Source organism: Trachemys scripta, chromosome 9 (assembly GCF_013100865.1).
Source record: "Trachemys scripta elegans isolate TJP31775 chromosome 9, CAS_Tse_1.0, whole genome shotgun sequence".
Lineage (NCBI taxonomy): Eukaryota > Metazoa > Chordata > Testudines > Emydidae > Trachemys > Trachemys scripta.
In genome coordinates, this window is record NC_048306.1 from 99,813,937 (window position 1) to 99,832,609 (window position 18,673).

The 18,673-nt window shown below is 46.1% G+C and overlaps 1 protein-coding gene across 5 annotated transcripts in view; it reads left to right on the forward strand.

The window, feature by feature from the left end:
- LPP (LIM domain containing preferred translocation partner in lipoma) overlaps nucleotides 1-18,673 on the forward strand; it is a 444,446-nt gene that overhangs the window by 10,486 nt on the left and 415,287 nt on the right. The window contains exon 1 of one of the 5 annotated variants that reach the window (XM_034781638.1): nucleotides 5,167-5,296. The exons of the other annotated variants lie outside the window; for them this stretch is intronic. The gene's annotated coding sequence lies outside the window, so the exon portion shown is untranslated. Of the gene's footprint in view, nucleotides 1-5,166; nucleotides 5,297-18,673 lie in introns of those variants that run through there. 5 annotated transcript variants of the gene reach the window in all.

Here is an 18,673-nt window from a genome sequence, read left to right on the forward strand (position 1 = left end):
AGGGGGGGGGGGGGGGCGGGGGCGGGGGGGGGGGGGGGGGGGGGGGGGGGGGGGGGCGCGTTTTCACACCCCTGAGCGCAGCAAGTTCCAGCGCTGTACAGCGCCAGTGTCGCCAAGGACGTGGGTGAGAAGGGAGTGGTGTACGTTGGGGTAGATAAGGGGAGGGGAAAATTGCTTGGGGGCCATCATCACTTCTCTTTGGAGTCACCATGCTGAGCTGGAGTTATTCTGAGTTGAAGAGGAGGACATATATTATGAGGGGATGAGAGAATGTAGTGAGAAGAATGGCTGAAAATCAGACCTGACTAAGAGTCTTAGGAGCCAGCCATGCAGTTAGGCTCGGGGACTCGACGCTCCAGTCGGTTTCATGGAGAGCAGAGGTTGTCTGTGGTGCGTTGCATTGCGGGGAAGGAGAGTTTGTGCTTGGGATACAGATAGACTTAATCTGCACCACTCAGGAGAAATGTATTGCAGTGCTTGGCTGTGTGGCAGGGTGGTGGTAAAATAAGCACTCTAGCTAATCTCACACACAACTCTGAGGTAAACAACATTATTATGACTGCAAAGTCAAGCACTCAAAAGTTAGCAAATGTTAGAATTAAGGTTGCACATACTACCTTAATTCTGGCCCCATAGTGCGTATGCATTATGATATGGTATTTAATTAGATGAGCGCATACTGGTTTTTTCCCACAGTGTGCCGAATGGGAGGTATTCACTTAATGAGCAAAAAGAACAGGAGTACTTGTGGCACCTTAGAGACTAACAAATTTATTAGAACATAAGCTTTCGTGGGCTACAGCCCACTTCATCGGATGCGTATAGAATGGAACATATATTGAGGAGATATATATACACACATACAGAGAGCATGAACATCTCCTCAATATATGTTCCATTCTATATGCATCCGAAGAAGTGGACTGTAGCCCACGAAAGCTTATGCTCTTATAAATGTGTTAGTCTCTAAGGTGCCACAAGTACTCCTTTTTCTTTTTGCAGTTACGACTAACACGGCTGCTACTCTGAAACCTGACTTAATGAGCAGTTATTCAATGTTTTTGTTTTCTACTCATTGTTCAGTGTGTGGTCCAAGGCCTTATTTACTGTACACCATTCAAACCTTGCTGTGAAAACAGAATTATTAATTTCCTCGTGCTTTTCTGTGTTGTTCATTGCTATTGTGTGACTGCTTCACAACTATAATGGATTTATTTTTCACAAAACCCTTGTGAAATGAGGGGGTGGTGCTCTCCTCATTTTACACATCAGAAACCGAGAGAAAGAGATGAAGGTCAAAAGTATCCACTACTTTAGGGTGTCCAATTTTAGAGTCTTAGGACCTGATTTTTCAGAATGTTTTGCCTTAGAGAGCGCTTCGTGCTCAGAGCTCGCCGTGGGCGCTCACCATCTCTGCAAATCCCTCCAGGTCTCAAGTAAAACACCAAGAAAATGAGGGACACCGAGTTAGTGGCCACCTGCAAAAAGCTTAGTTTAAGCAGCCTGGTTAAGGCAGTTGAGCTCCTAGTTATGAGACCATCCTCTCTCTCTGCAATCTCTCCCCCACTCCACCCCCCGACTCCATGCTCCTACTGGTGATTCATTCTGCCTCTCCCCTCCGACCTGACCTTCTCCCAGTCCTGTCTCTTTCCCATCCCTGGCTGCTTGTCCCCAGTCCCATTCTCCTCACCTTGCCCGTCCTGTTCTCCAGTCCTCTGGCTTCTCGTCCCACTCTTTCCTGTCTAGGGTCTTTCCTCCAGACTTACCATCCCATCCCAATTCCCCTCACTCCTAGTCTCAGTTTCTTCCTTCCCAGCTCCTCATCTGGTCTCCAGTCACGCCTCTCCAGCTCCCATTTCCCGTCCCCACTGACTCCCGATTCCCAGTCCCAATCTCCATCCCTGGGCTCCTCATCCAGGCAGAGTCGGCCCCTCCCTCCCTTCCATCCCCTCGTCCCATACTTGTTCCCAGTCTGGCCAGTGTAAACGGAGTCTTTGGGAATTTAGCTGCTAAAGTCTAAGCAGTCTTTACCAAGTATGTGCAGACTGTGATTTTTTTATTATCTTATATCTTGACCAAATTTGGGCAGATTTTTATGACACAAAGGCCACCCCTCCCCCCCCCGGCAGATTTTCAAGTTCTTACTCCAAAGGCACTAGAGCTTCTCAAAGAAAAGTCTGCCTGCAATTTTTAACGTAGGCAAAACAATGTATTTTTTCCTAGCTGCCATCTTTAAAATGGCTAAACCGTTGTGTCTGAAATTTTCAAAAAAAAAAAAAAGAAAAAAATTTCAGCCTGAGGCAGACATCCAGCATGGAAACTTTCAGCCCCAAGGGTTACAGTTTGGCAAAGTTACGAGCAACTGAATATAGGTCTGATAATGGGAAGTGTTAGCCAACATTATAATAGGCGGTGCTACCAGCCCGGTCTACAATATGATACCCAGCAGTCACTGGGAGACGGATGAAGGATACTGCTTGGATTCAAGTTCCAGAGTAACATCGCTTGGCCTGAGATAAGCAGGCACAAGATGTTAAATCCTGAATGTTCACTGAGAAACCGTGAACCAGGTAAATACTTGGTTTTCTGTATCTACCTCTGATGGGTTACTGATGTCTCTGGGGAAATAGTCGATATATTGTATCTACCCCTGTAGAGACTTCAGATGGATACCTGACAGCCATCACTTCACTTTAGCAGTGAAACATGTCCTTGGGACGCTGTGGGAATGAATTGATCCTATAAACAGGATGTATTGGTGCGGGTGTCAGCAATCAGGTCTGTAAACTGATTTCTCTCAGCAGGTCTGGGGTGAGAATTGTATAAGCTTTTTAGCATGGTGCATGGATCACTTTGCCTCTAGGTGTTCCGGTGAAAGCCAAAGGAACTGAAGGGGTTTAGGTACCCAGCTCTCACTGAAATCTTTTGGGATTTGGGTTTTTAACATCTTTAGGGCTTCTTTGAAAATCCCAGCAGCCCATGGTGGTGAGAAGAGCCATATGGTCGTCACGTCAGTTGCACGTTGCTGAGCAAAACGAGAGGCAAGCTGTGACTGCAATGACCACTTGTTTTGTACGTGTCTTTACCGTTCATCTCCTCATCCTGCCTCACCTGTTTGTCGGTTTGTCTGCCTTGTTGTGTGAACTGTGAACAGCCTGGGGCAGGAACTGTCATCATTTTACTTGTGCATACAGTACCAAGCATTGCGAGAGCCCTGATCTCTGACTGGGGGCCTCTGGAAACCGCAGCAGTCTAAATAATCAGAATAATCCTGTAAGTGAGTTTCCCTCTATTATTGTAACAGCTGCACCTTAACTAGGATTATGAAGGTCCAGAGGTGAGCAGCAAAGCTGGTTAGGGGTCTGGGCGGTATTTACATATGATGAAAAACTTCCAAGAACTAGGGGAATGTTTCAGGCATATTAGAAACAACAATTAATAGAAGAGAAAAAGTCCTTCAGAAGGTAGGGAAAATACCTTGAGTGCAACAGAACAAATGCAAAGCTCTTGGGGTGGAAGGCCTGTTCAGATGCGTTTCTCAGCACGAGAGAATAAGAAATGTTGCCCAAGCAGCGGATGATTTTCAGTCTATGGAAACAGGCATTTGCCTCTCCAGACCTCCCCTCTGCTCAAGGCTTTAGCAGAGTCTGTGTGTAGGGATGTCATCTTGTGAAGCATTTGTGTTCCTTAGCGGATTGCATGGCATAAATCTGGTACGGTACTGTGTTGCATGGGAGAATGAGAGCTGTGAATCTGGGCGAGGGGAGGTACGCCAATGCAGCAGGAAGCCACTGGAGAAGTTTTTAGGGTTTGTTTCATAGATGCATAGAATTAAAGGCCAGAAGGGACCATTAGGTCAGCTAGTCTGACCTGTGTAACACCACGTGTCCTGGAGCATATTGGTTTGTAGGTCAGTCCTTGTATAAAGCAAGTCCCCCACCACCCTCCCACTCACATGCATGTACTCTTTCGTTAGCCGTTTCTAGCACTGTAGCCTCTCAGTTCTGTCTGATGATGTGTGGTAGATGGGCTGGGTTTGTACTGCCATATCGGTTAATCCATGATTTACAATGTTGTGAGTGAGAGAAGAGTCAGGAGCACAATATATTGTCTTTTGTGGTAATGCCCAGAGGCTAGTTAGGATCGGGCCGGTTGAATTGGGTGCTGTTAAAACACAGACCAAGACATGGTCCTTGCTCCAATCAGTGCGTTCTAATCGTACCGTAAACGCCTATGACTCATGGCGGGCACAATAGCAGGTCCTTCCTAAATGTCTCCACTAGTTGTGTGGTTGTTAAACAGTACTTGGACTGCCCGTACATACTTACACACAACGTTTCCTGGCATAAATCATCTGTTTGATCCAGCGCTATTGTGTTCTACGTAGATACCTGCCCAGTTCAGCTGCTCTGGCTATTTTACTTGAAGGTAAATTGCCATGAGGCAAGAAATATATATATATTTTTGTAGACTTCTGAGGATATCTTGTCTTAGATCATTTGGTTTGTACCTGATTAAGTGTTGTTAAGTTCAGGGTTAAGTGAAAGCCATTTGGAATACCTGAAGAGTCCTCCGAACAGAGAATGGAGTTTATACGGTGATGCCTGTGGGATAGGTGGAGGAGTAGATAGAAGTGGGGGATGAAATATAGGAAAGAAAAATATTAGTCTGGCTATCCAGATAGACTTCTTAAGTTAGAAGCTCTTCCCAAGGAAGGTGGTGAGAAGCTGCTTTACTTGGGACATTTAAACTTAGACTGTACAAGGTACTGAGAAGTACATTATAGGGGACCTGCCTTGGGTTGGTTGGGGGGAAGAAATGGACTTGAATTACCTTAGTTCTTTTACTTCATCTCCTATTTCTCTGTGGGAAAATTGAGGCATATAAGGAGGTGAAGTGATTTAAAGCAGGTCGGTGGGAGAACCCCGACTTCCTAAAACCCAATCTGCCATTCTCTCCACTGGACCACACTGTTTCTTTGCCTTTCTTGCTGGGTTTTTAGTCGCAGGGATGAGGCTTGCTTTGTGTGCAAAGGAAGGACGTTCATGAGAAATGAAGTTAACTTGGTGCAAAGACAGAGCTGTCTTATATGCAAATATTCAACCGAGGACCTTCAACTTGTCCTGTGTTAGCTCTAGCATCGGCCTCCTCTTTCCTGCTGGAATCCCAGTGGACAGAGCCTGGCTGGCAGTGCTGCTGTGGCAGGGTACCGTGAAGGAGAGAGTGAACAGTTGGAGAAAGAAGGACGCTTGCGACAAAGATAAACTCCACTGCTATGGCTAACATAAGCTAAAAGGTGTGTGAAAGTGGGGGCTGTATGACCTACTGTCTTAATCAATGCCAGCTGGCTTGCAAAATGCAGCGGTGGAGGCTACTGCCTCTGTAGATGGGGAGAGTAGCAAAGGAACTGTGGAGACAAACTTTACATGTGGGTTCAAATCCTGGTCCAGCATTCATAGCTACAAACAAGTGTGGTTTCTTCCTGCTAACGCTGGCCTTAGTGTTCGCATGGCTCTTTATGAATGCGCGCTAGGGTGACCAGATATCCCGATTTTATAGGGACAGTCCCGATTTTTGGGTCTTTTTCTTATATAGGATCCTATTACCCCCCACCCCCTGTCCTGATTTTTCACACTTGCTGTCTGGTCACCCTAATGCGAGCTAACTAATTCAATCAGATGCTTGGCAGGATCACAAACCCACCATGAAATTAAGGATAATTGCACTTTGGTAAAGAAGTGCCCAGGACTCAACTAACACCTGTGTGTATCGCACATCAGAGTTGTGGTGCGTTAGCACGGCTGCACATGCAAAGCTTGCACGGTATCTGCCTGTGTGTTATATGGCTCTAAGCCAATGTGATTTGTCCCTTGTTAATCTATCTACACTACAGTCAAATGTTGGTTGCATTGAAATCAATGACAAAACTCTCTTAAGCTGCAGTAGGACCAGCACACCTCCCCCTGCACATGTGGCCTTTGCACACTGCTTGGCCTTCCCAACCTCAGATATTTCCTCTTCCTTGTTGCTCATTTGTTGTAGGCTCATGTTAATGTTTAACCTGGAAAAAACAATGACAACGCTTAATGGCAAGGTACATAATGTTTGGGATGAATCAGGTTATACAGGCAAGTGTAGGTGGGAGACCAGCCATTCTGGAGTCTCAAGGCTACCTATAACATCAGGCTCCGTTCCAAGTAGTTTAGCCTTCCAAGGGTAAACAGATGCTCCACCAGGCAGTTTAATGTGTGTGTCCAGCTCCCAAGAAGCAACAGTGACTTGCTCCTGAGAAGAGCAGCAGTAATAACTTCCTATAGGTGAGGTGTTTTGAGATCTTAGCCATAAAGATCCCATAAAGATTCATAAGGGTAAGTGTTCACCTTATAGCTGCTTTGGCCAAAATTTGCCCTTCCTCTCTAGGTGCTACCGTAATACACATTATGATGTGCAGCATACTGTCCTCCACCCTAAATGTGGTGGCATTTTTTCAGCGGTATTGTAGGTATAAAGATTTCAGTGTGTCTTGAGATCTTTGAGATGAAAATTCCTATATATATATATATATATATATAGAGAGAGAGAGATTAAAAAATACTACCATTTGATAGAAAACTTGTGGCTGAAGAGTTCCAGTTACCCCAGGACTCCACGTATCTCTCTTTCCAATCCTGCTTTGAGTTAACAAACGCAACCAAAAAAAGGAATCAAACATGAATTACGTTAGTTCTTGGGGTGGGTGGTTTTTTTGTTTCATCTTCATAAAAAAACTATGGGAAACCAAGTGGCAAAGTAACAGCATCAAAATATGCAGCAGACACGGGTGTTTGAAGCTGGTTTTACTTTTGTTTCTGTATTTATAGGATACTCGGGGTCGACGTGGTCTCTTATGGGCTACTATAGCATGACAGAGGGCCTGATTTCTGATCTCACGCCTGTTGGCCCAAGTCCTTGCCCTCTGGGGTAGACGGTCTAAGGTTAGAGACAGAGCTGGTTGAAAAATGGAAAACATTTTCCCAGAAGATCTTGCTAACTTTTTCCTCCGTTTTCCTGAAAAATTTAGGGAAAAAAATCAAATAGCTTTTAGACAGAAATCGTAACCAAAGCATACCACCACCAGGATGGGGAAGGTCTATGTGTTCACACCACCACTGCCTCCTACCCCTGCGCTATTCCTCTTAGAATCATAGAATCATAGGACTGGAAGGGACCTTGAGAGGTCATCTAGTCCAGTCCCCTGCACTCAAGGCAGGACTAAGTATTATCTAGACCATCCCTGACAGGTGTTTGTCCAACCTGCTCTTAAAAAATCTCCAGAGATGGAGATTCCACCACCTCCCCAGGCAATTTATTCCAGTGCTTAACCACCTTGACAGTTAGGAAGTTTTTCCTAATGTCCAACCTAAACCTCCGTTGCTGCAATTTAAGCCCATTGCTCTTGGTAAACTTTAGCCACCCATAGCGGGAGAAAGGAATCTTGATGGTTCACTATGGAGATTTGATGCCACCAAAGACATCCTGTGTAGGATAACTGTAGAAGCTGCTGCTGTACCTAGAGCTGTTGCTTTAAGACTTTGAAGGACCATCCAGCTGCTTTAGTCAATCAGTTTTATTTCTCAAATGGAGCAGAGGTGCTTACCTGTCTCTGCTAGCCTGGGTTGTTTACTCAGTCTTTATTGCTGTCCTGTTGCTTAGAGAGAGTTATAATTATAACTCTGCTGAGTAGAGGGGGTGTTGGAAGTAGGCTGGGTCTGGATTTCTAAAACATCAAGGACTTTGCTAGGTCTTTACTTAGATCCATATCAGTTTCGATTCAATATGAATCATCAAAAAGGATCCCAGTGTGCTTTCCTGACGCATCCATTCAATTAGGTTGCAAGCTCCTAGTGGCAGAAATCTTGTCTGTTTTATCTCCATAAAGCACCTGGCACACCTTTGGAGCTCGATAGATAAGTCTTGCAGCACCCTTCTGCGGTAGCTGGTGGTATCCCTATTTTACAGCTGGATGAACTGAGCACAAAAAGATTAAGTGACTTGCCCAGGGTTGTACAGTGGGTCAGTTGCAGGATCAGGAATAGAGCCCAGGAGTCCTACCTTCCTGGGTTCAAGTCTGGTCTGATTTGGGCTGGGTTAAAACAGGAACGAGTTAGTGACCCCAGTGTAACAGCACATTTTCAATGGAAAGTCAAATAGCCAGCCATTCTGAAGGTTGAGAGAGGTCTGACTATCTTATGGTGCTTCTATAGCCCCCCGCTCCCATTGAGTTTGAGAGACTGATGGTCTTTAATGTATTTATCCCCACCACACCTGTGGGACATAGGGTAGAGCTGTTCCTTCCCACATTGTACGGTGCAGGGGGAAGTTGAGGAACAGAGGCAGAGAGAAACTGTGATTTGGCCAAGGTTGCACAAGAAGTCTGGCGGAGTTGAGAACTGATCCCAGGTCTCCCAAGTTCCAGCCTGGCATGCTACTATGGTGTAATTTCTCCACGTGTGCACAGCGTGTGCATCTTATTCACCATGTGCTTTCTGTTGCCGTCTGCCTCCGCTGCTTTTAATCTGCACTCGTTTAATTTGACCGAGAAGCTTGCATTAGAAGCCATTCATTTCCCTGGCAACTGTGCTTGACGATCAGAAGCTATTCTTAGCGTGAAGGACAGGTACAGATTTGTTTGCCTTGGCTGCAGAAACACAACCTCTAGTAAGTCCTTGATAATAATAAGTAAATGTTAACTTGCTTTACCCGCTAATTATAGGACAAAAGCATAGGTGGCCTTACCCAAAATAATGATCCTCTTGAGTGAATGAAAGAAAATGGCACTAGCTACCAATCAATTTCCAAACTCCTACATTTCTACCTCTGCAGTTTTCCTTTGACTCCTGCTCGGTGGCCGTGCTAATTAATGTTAAAAGTTGTATTTGAGAAATTGGCGCATTTCCAGTTGTATGTGAAGTGCTAGGAGGGTGTTTGTCCTCATGGTGGTTGTGGTTTTTGAGATTAGCACAAATAGCCCTCGCTAATAGTACTAGTTGAAAATTTCCCATCAAAGTTTTTCAGTGGAAAATGGCTATTTTTTGACAAAACAAACACTTTTGCAAAAAAAAAAAAAAAGTCCTGCTTCATTGAAAATTTTATGAACGGACAAGATTTTTGGCCACAATCTAAAAATTTCAACAAAAGTGTGTGTGTGTGGGGGGAATTGTCAATATTTTTAGTCAATAAAAAAATATTATTTCCAAACTACCTTTACTCTCTAATTAATGATGAAATTTGAATACAGCAGCTGAGATTCCGAGGGTTTGGTTTCTGTCAGCAGTTGGTTTCAGGTATGTATTAGCCTTGATTCACATACCCAGTGTCTAGTGATGTGATGGAAAGGTCTTCATTCCCCACTCTCTGTTTGCCTGCAGTTGTAATGTGCCCATCACAGTGGTACCTGTGTGCCGCTGGACAGTTGAATAGGTGAACTTGCTTTTATGTGTCTAAAGCTTTGGGTAACAGTGTTTTTATTGTACACTGAGATTTTTGTTTCAATCGACTCAAAATCAAAGAGCCCGGAGTGGATTTTGAACCAAAAGCTCCTTATCCTATCCCTGATCCCCTAAGTCATCCAGTCTCCTAACAGGATGGTTTTATCAAATATCAGAGCTTTGTCTGACTTGAAAGCTTTAGAAAACTAAAGAGGCACAGGCAAATTTCCAGGAGGGCTCTCCTCTGAAATGCAGACATTGATTGCCTTGTAGAGTTTGAGCAGGTCATGCTTGTTTGCTGTTCCTTGATGACAAGTCTTTTGACCTCTGTAAAGCATAAATACTGATAAGTGCCAGGTAATAGGATAGTGTGTGTGCGTGCAGGGGTGGAGGTATGGGGAAGGGCTGTATGGGGAGGGATAGCTCAGTGGTTTGAGCATTGGCCTATTAAACCCAGGGTTGTGAGTTCAATCCTTGAGGGGGCCATTTAGGGATCTAGGATAAAAATCTGTGTGAGGATTGGTCCTGCTTTGAGCAGGGGGTTGGACTAGATTACCTCTTGAGGTCCCTTCCAACCCTAGTATTCTATTCTATTAGACGTTGGTGCTGTGGTCAATGTGTAGGTGTGTTACATTTACATGACTGACATGCAGTCTTGCCAGCTGTTCCCCACAGTTCCCCACAGACCCTCCTGCTCTCAGTCTAAGAGACAACTGTGATATCTCATAGGCCTAAGGAACAGCCCTGTGTGGTTCGAAAGCTTGTCTCTGGTAGAAGTTGGTCCAATACAAGATGGTCTCTCACTCACCTTGTCTCTCTAATATCTCAAACGTTACTACGTGTCCACTCTTGACCAATGCTGACTTGTTAATGGCAACCCGGGTCTTAGCTGTCTCTAGCATTTTCTAGTGCAAATACCTGGTCTGTGTCCTTAGGACTTTGCTCTATATGATGCTGTCACGGACTCACAGATCGTGCCCACTCTTGGCCCCGTGTGGTCTGTGTGGGGTGCCCCTTTCAGTGTGACAGCCCTTCTTGGGGGTCCACTCTCTCTCGAGGTCAGGCCCCTCCACCTCCTGGAGCTGCACCTCTCTGAGCCTTAGCACGTCTGTCTCTGCCGTGGACCCCCTCAGGGAGTCCACTCGCTCTGGACCCCCGGGGCCTCCACTCCCAGAGGGGATGATGCCCCCTGGTTCTCTAGACTCTCAGCCAGCATAAAACAGGAGGGTTTATTGAGAGTTGAACACAGCACAGGAAACTCTCAGGGCCTCAGGCCTGGCCTCCCTCAGCCCAGCACATCCCAGTCTCTCTGCATCCAGGTGGGCTCTGCCTGCTCCCCCTCTCCAGCCCAGAGCCCCCCTGCTTCCCAGCTGGGCATCCGAGATCCCCGGCCCCAAGCCCCGCCTCTGTCCATTGTCTTCTCTCCAGGTAAACAGGGTCGTAAACTGGGGCCTCCTCTCCTCGCTTCTGTCCTCTGGCTGGGACCGGCTGGTTAGGTCACTGGGTCCTCACTCTGCAGCCCATTGTCCTCCCACTGGCCAGAACCGGCTGCGTCTCCTCAGCTGGGCCTCCGGGTCGGGGTCTCAGGTCACCGATCGCTGGGGTCTCCATCCTCCAGGCCATTGGCTGGGGTCCCAAGTTCCCTCTCCGGTCCTCTGTAACAACAAACTCCCTCTCCCCTCACCTCGTTAAACCAGTAACATCCAGGGAAACTGAGTCCCACCCCCTCCGCATGCAAACCATTGAAACCCCACCGAAAACAAACAAGAAAATCCCCCACTCCGTCACAGATGCCCTCTAGAGTGAAATTCACGAAGTGCGTTGCCAAACCACTCATGGTAAAATGAAGCGTTTCTCTTCCTCCCCATTTCTACTGATCGCCTTTCTTTCCTTTCCTTTCTTCTCTGTGTTCTATGTTCCCTTCTGCTATCCTTCCCCCTTCTGTCCGCTGTCCTGGACTCCACTTCTGCAATCAGCCACCACCCCAGATGCCATTTTTTGCATGTCTGTTTTGGAGTGGCATTTGATCTCACTTACGGGCATGTTGCATGCTAGGCCTATCAGGCTATGGAGTCAGCATTCTAGGTGGAGCATACCAAATGGTGGGTTATTGGGAGATCTCCCTCTCCCAAATTTTCTGCAGTTCCCTACTCCAAAAATAAAATCCGGTTTTACAAAGTGGCTTCTCTAGTGCTGGTGGCTAAATTCCAGTTGGCACGTGCAATATGCTAGAGTAGGAGTCGGTGAGGATAGCTGTTAGTGAAGTGTTACGTGTATGTGACACGTGCTTGAATCTGGAAACTGAGATGCAAGAGTGATTAAGAGACCTGCCTCCCAGTGAAAGTTTTGGTTCCCTTGGCATGGAATAGAAGTGAGTGACACTTACGTATCAAGCCAACACGGGGTATTCACTATTCCATAGCTGAGCGCTTGGGCGCAGGAGAGTTGAATGATTCAGTGTGTCAATCAGTTGGAAGAACATGACGTGTTAGTGGCCAAGAAAACCCTCACAACTGAAAAATGATCAAATATGTTAGTGAAAACCAAGGGCTGAGAGCTACCTGTGCTTCTCTTGGTTGTTTGCAATGGGCTACATGTGGGGTTTTTTTGTTTTTGTTAACGTGCAATGGTATTTACAGTAAGGAAGAGGTTAGACGGCAAAACTGCTATCTCAACACTGGCAGAACCAGTCTGGATGGCCAAATACCGTCGTGAATCTCATATTAGTGCTTTGTGGGGTGAATCCCCATCATTGTGAAAGCTTGCAAGTGTCCCTTTGATGCTTTCAGGAGTTGAGCATGACATGTAAATTCAAGTTCCCTTTGTATCTACAGTCTAGGAATCATAGTCCACAGGTCAGTACAAAGATATCTAACCGAAAATGATCTGGGTATATGAAACAGCACAGGAAGAATCTAATGGAATTGGACTCCATTGAATATAGTCAGTCCTCTGACTGGTTGAATTTCATATTGAAACTCTTCTGCTGACAGTGGTCAGTGGAGGATAGGGGATATACAGCAACACTGCCGTGACAGGACCTATAGATTGGCACAGTCGGAAATGGGATCCACTCTTTTGCATGTCACCCCAGCGTAGAGGTATGGGGAAGAGTCAACAGCAGGTAATACAAGGGGACAGGAGATGCCCCAAACACTTCAAAATAGATTAAACCAGAGCTCAGCTGGGTCTCTAAGACTGTTGAACAGAGGTCATGGACTCTGCACTGGGCACCTGAGATGTTCAAAGAACCTCTGTGCCTGTGATAAAACCCAAATTAGAAACTGAGGCAGCAAGGCTTGTGCACCCTTATGAAGGAGACTTGTGGCAAGTCTACATCATTCATGTTGGAATGAGAGGAGTTAAATCACTGGATACTTCTCATCAACTCTCTGAGCAGGATTCAAAAGGGAGGTGCAGAGAGACCCTTCCACTGCTAGTGTTACTTTAGGAAGCCAAGCGAACAAAATGGTCATGATCCAGAGGGTGGTCTGTAGTGCACCGTTGGAGCTATGCGAATAGTAAGTAATACAAATGCAGTGCAAACCCATCATATGGGCTGGATAGAATGCAGTTGTCCAAACCAAGGCAAAACTAGCTCACAGACAGAGGGGCTGAGTTTTTAGCAGGAGAGGGGAAAATAATAATTGTAATAATAGTTTCTTCCTACTGCGATGAAAGACGCGATGTGATAAACTCCAGACAATTAGGCTCCTTTGGTAGATTGATAATGTGTGGCGCTCCCATTAAAGTCTGCAGGGCTAATTTGCTTGCACAAAACATGCCCGGAAGTATGCATTCCGAATCTTCGCTCATCCCTTAGTGAAAACCCCACCCCGAACCAGCTGTGAAGACTGGAGCACCAGGCGTCTCTGTGTGGCTTAGGCAATGCTGCATAGCTGACGCATAAAGAGGAGGGTTGTTTTTCTGCTCCCCTCAGACCTGTCACCTCCAGGAGAAGTCATTTACTGATACTTAAGGGAAAGCAATGTGTCATCTGGGAGGTGTCCCTTTACCACTTTGCTGATGGAGGCAGGCTGGCACGTGACAGTTGCACTGGGCAACGGCCCATTCACAACAAAAGCGCTGAGTTAGAAGGTTAGGAACGTGATCTCTTTCCGTTCTTGCTGCTGCTGTTACATAAGCGCGGCGTTCTCCATTGCTAGGGCCATTTTGATCTGCAGGGGTGATCGCAGTGACCTGGGCCTTTTGTTTTATTTCAGCAATAGGTGTCAAACTGCGAGGAAGAGGGAACGCGACCACCTAGGAATGTCCACGGCAGATTGGTGTCAAGATGCATTAGAGAGGAGTGTACAGGGGGCTGTGCTGGGTTACTGCTCAACTCGTGCTCTTCCCTGGTGGAGGCAGCTGGCTTCAGCTTCCTTTGTGATCCTAAGCTGATGACTGTCCTGTGGACATTTTTATGCGCACACGTTTCCCTCCATGGGGGCAAAGGCTGAGCCAAGCCCCATGCGCTGTCCCTCCTGCTAAACCCAAATTATACCCTTTAATGCAATCCCCTGCCATTCCCAACATGACAGATGGCACTGTTAGACACTTCAGAAGGAAGGCTGCATTCTTAGACACGGAGCCTGCTTCAGAGCCCACTCAGGTCGATGGGAGTTCTTCCATTGACTCCCATAGGCTTTGAATCAGGCCTTAGGTCTTTTGTCCCTTTTGCTCTGTTCCAGGTATGAGCCAAGCATCAGATCTGCAGTGGAGACACGGCGCAGGGGTGTTTCACGTTACAGGCTAGAGGGCTTTGTCCCTTCCAACTTGCCTCCCTGGAGCTACCTACATGTCGGGTTCTCGCTAGGCTCCAGGGCACACGGAGTTCAAACGCAACCTCCTCCTCCAGCCCAACGTGGTGACTTTTGTCCGTTGCAGTAGCTGACAGCAGATGGGCATTCAGGCAGTGGAGAGAAAGGGTGGATAACAGCACTTTGCTGTTCAGAAGCCATACGCATCCCAGCTCATGCTAGGTGTGTGTTGTGAAGGAGCATAATAATAATAGCAGCTGGTCAAAAATTTTTCATTTAAAAAAAAAAAAGGGATGATAAGTAGCTTTTTAATGAAAATGGAAATTTCTGCTGGAAATGCCAAGTTCTGATTAAGTTTTTCAGGTTTTTGTTAAAGAACTGAAACCCTACAAACATTTGACTTAGTGTTGAAAAATAAATGCTTTAATAAAAAAAAAAAGCCTCTCTGGAAAACAAAATCTGCCCCAGTTCTATGTCTGTGCAGGCTCGGTGTAACCCTTACTTTGCTCGCTCGCATTGTGAAGCATCCAAGGAGAGACCTCCGGACTCTGTGCTGGTCTCACAGGCCTGAGACCGTGGCTGAACGAATGGAGTTCCTGGGTGGGTTAGTTTGACTGGAGATTGGGACAGGTGGCAATCCATTGATTATGGTGCTAGCTGACTGTGCTTTTTTTAACAAAAAAAATCAGCCTGGTTGGAGAATCCGTCTCCGCCTCCTGCTCTTGGGGCTTTTGGAGAGGAGTGTTGGATGATAAAGCAAAGCAACTAAGATCATGAACATTTATTGTAGGTGTTGGGGCTTGATGATGACCTCATTTTAAGCCTCTTGCTCTATCTAAGTCTGAAACTATGACAATTTAGCATTAAAATGTAAAAATGAAAGAGAATAGCTAATGTTCACTCATCCCAGGGCACTGTGCTATTACTCAGGGGTGGAGGGAAACAGACATTTCTAAACCAGATGTAGAGATTTACTGGTACTACTGAGTGCCTTTTCATAGAATTGGAAGGGACCTCAGGAGGTCATCTAGTCCACCCCCCTCCTCAAAGCAGGACCAATTCCCAACTATTTTTTTTTGCCCCAGAGCCCTAAATGGCCCCCTCAAGGATTGAACTCACAAGCCTGGGTTTAGCAGGCTATCCCTCCCCCCTTTTGATTATACTCCTTTTTAGATAATGGACGATAATGCCTTTAAAAATACGTAACCTCACAAAAGGTTGGTGATGTTGGGAATCAAAGTCGATTGTGAGATCTGGTGACCCATCAGAGTGAGCCGGTGAAATGAAAATTGCTTTAATGGAAGTGCATGAATGAACAAGATTGTCCAGTAGCTTAGGTCCAAAGTGAGAATTTTGCTTTAATAAAAATCTAATATAAAAGCCCTCCAAATTATTTATTTTATAGCAGTAAGTTCTTAAGGGCTGTCTTGTGCTTATTGCTGTACACAAATGTGGAAAGCGGCAATCTCTGTTCTGAAGGGCTTAAAATACATGCAGATGAAGAAACATTTATTTTTTTTCTAACACAAACCCCACTGCTCCAAATTATATTCACTTGTATTCTAGTAGGTCTTAGTAACCCTGTTGTACGAGGTGCTATACAAACAAACACCCTGCCCTAAGAGATTGCAATCTAAATAGGATCTGGCTAAATAAGACACTGGGATGGGAGTCGGAGATCTGTTCCTGGTTCTGCCACTGACCTGCTCCATGATTTTGGGCAAGTCACTTCCCCGCTTTGTGCCTCAGTTTCCCCTTCCTCCCTTGGTCTGGGTTGTCTGTTTAAATTACACCTCTACCCCGATATAACGCGACCCGATATAACACGAATTCGAATATAATGCGGTAAAGCAGTGCTCCGGGGGGGCGGGGCTGCGCACTCCAGCGGATCAAAGCAAGTTCGATATAACACGGTTTCACCTATAACGCGGTAAGATTTTTTTGGCTCCTGAGGACAGCGTTATATCGGGGTAGAGGTGTATAAGTTTTTGGGACAGGCACTGTCTCTTGCTGTATGTCTGTAGACTGCCTGGCACAATGATGCCCCAATCTACCCTATTAACGATAGTCTGTGCAAGCCTTTTTTGGTTTTGGATTGTAAAATATTCCCCTTTGAAACCTTGACCCGGTTGCTTTGTGGGAGCGGAGAGGAGTCCCAGGGGAAAGGCAAGTGAAACTGACCGGTGTCGTTCACAGTGTCTAGCCTAAGTGAAATTCAGACAGTAAATGGTGAAAAGTCAATTCAGCGCCTTTGAAAATAATCTGCTTTCAGTAATCTGAGTGTTTATTAGCCACATGGGGATGGGGAGAGGGTTAAAAAAAAAATACAGGGCCTGATTTTGCTGTCAGTTGCGCACAGATGTAAATCCTGCGTGACTCTTGTTGGCAACCGTAGGTCAGTGCAGAATCAGGCCCATGATTTTTAGTCTGTCAAGGTTCATGATGACGGATCCCTCTTTCCTTCCTCACTGCTCCCCTCTGGTGGCTTCCTTCGAACCTCCGGCTCACTCGTTTGTTCATCAGGAGCCTCTCCATGATGCACTTCGGTTTCCCTCGCTCCTCAGCCTCCCCTCCTGCCTTTCTCCTCCTTTCCTCACCAGCCTCCAGAAGCGGCGGTGTGTGCGTTTTAAATAACGCCATCTGCAACGGGGCCTGCGTCATACTGGGGCCCCACGAGCTGGCAGCTCACGACAGCAGCCCTGTGCTTTGAGGAGCGGTCTGCAGAACCCCAGCCCCCCACTCTCTCTGCAGAACTGCAGGGAGGGAGAACTTGTGGCCCTTCTTCCTTGCGGGGACAGAAGGGTGGAGCTGGAGAAAGGAGCCACTCATGGCATGAATGTTTTCCCTCGCGTGGCCCCTTCCCGTTGGGTGCCTGGCTCGCTAGGGCATCCTAGTGCTTGTCCAGTGCAGCCCGAGCCCGTCTGTTCTGCACTGCTCTGAAGGAATGCCCTGTGCAATCAAGCTATAAGCTCCCTTTTTGGAGGGGACAATTTTATGACCATTGGGAGTAAACCTGAAGCTTTAGTGTAAAGGCGAAGTTAAAATTTGGTAATTTGGTTCTGCAGCCAGGTTTGCTGGCTCAGGACTGCAGGCAAGGATGGAGGTGAGGTCATGGTTTACATAGGAAAGCTCTCCTGCCCTGATGTATGCAAAGTCCTGTGGGTGAGCTGCTCCTCTTACTGGAGCTAAATTTACCCATCAGAGCTGATGCAGCTGGCCCATACTGCCTCTGACATCATCCTTCCTTTCACAGGATGTCCTGAGAGCACAGTGGTGGTGAGTCCCAGCATGTCTGACATGGACACTCCGGTTGTGGTTGATTTAAAAGCCATCGTTATCAGAACAGCTCGGTGCTGGGCAGGATAGATTAGGAGAGTGTGCACTTCATCATGGGTGGAAATCCAGAGCTACCTCTTCCACTGCCGTAAATTGGCATTGACTTCAATGGAACAGTGCTGATTTGCACCAGTGGAGTGTCTGGCCTCCTGGTTTTCTGCAGCAACCCCCCCCTCCGAGAAGGCAGCAAGTGAGTGGTAACTGTCACTCTTTGACTCGATTCACTCCCCAACAAGGGTTGGCCGTTGGCAGGAGAAGAAAATCATCCAAAAAAAAAAACCCCAATAAAAACCCCACTTCCAGGTTATATTTTTTGCATGATCCTTTTTTATTGAATTCTTTTTAGAAAAATTATTATTGTCAATGTGCATAAAATAATAGAACCTAATAAACACAGAAACCAAATAAAACTTAATAAGGACCCAATCCTGCAAACAGTTACTTGGTGAGTAACTGAGTGGCCCTGTTCACATGAACACATGAAGTTACCCAAATGTGTAATTGTTGGCAAGACTGGGCCCTCATACCTGATAGGCCTAATCATAATGCTCTGAAATATCAAACCGAGCTGCTTGCTATAGGCTCCGCAATCAATGTTCTGGCACCAAAAGGTAAGCGGCCTGGTTTTTCGGCAGTGCTGAATATCCTGGAATCTCATTCAAGTCCATCACTTCAAAAGTTTTTTTTCCTCTTACTTAATTGGCCTCTGAGTTGGTAAGACAACTCCCACCTGTTCATGTTCTCTGTATGTGTATATATAGATCTCCTCAATATATGTTCCATTCTATGCATCTGATGAAGTGGGCTGTAGCCCACGAAAGCTTATGCTCAAATACATTTGTTAGTCTCTAAGGTGCCACAAGTCCTCCTGTTCTTTTTGCGGATACGACTAACACGGCTGCTACTCTGAAACCCATCATTCAAGTCCATGGAAGCTAAAGTTTCTAGCAGTTCTGAAAATTAGGCCATTTATATTTAGGAACCTAATCTTGAAGATTTTGGCAATGAATCCCAAGCACTGGACACCACCACTCTTAGCAGAAGAGTGAATGAGATTTTTTTTTTAAAAGGCTGCTACATCATAAAATAGTTTTGACAATTGCCACTTTA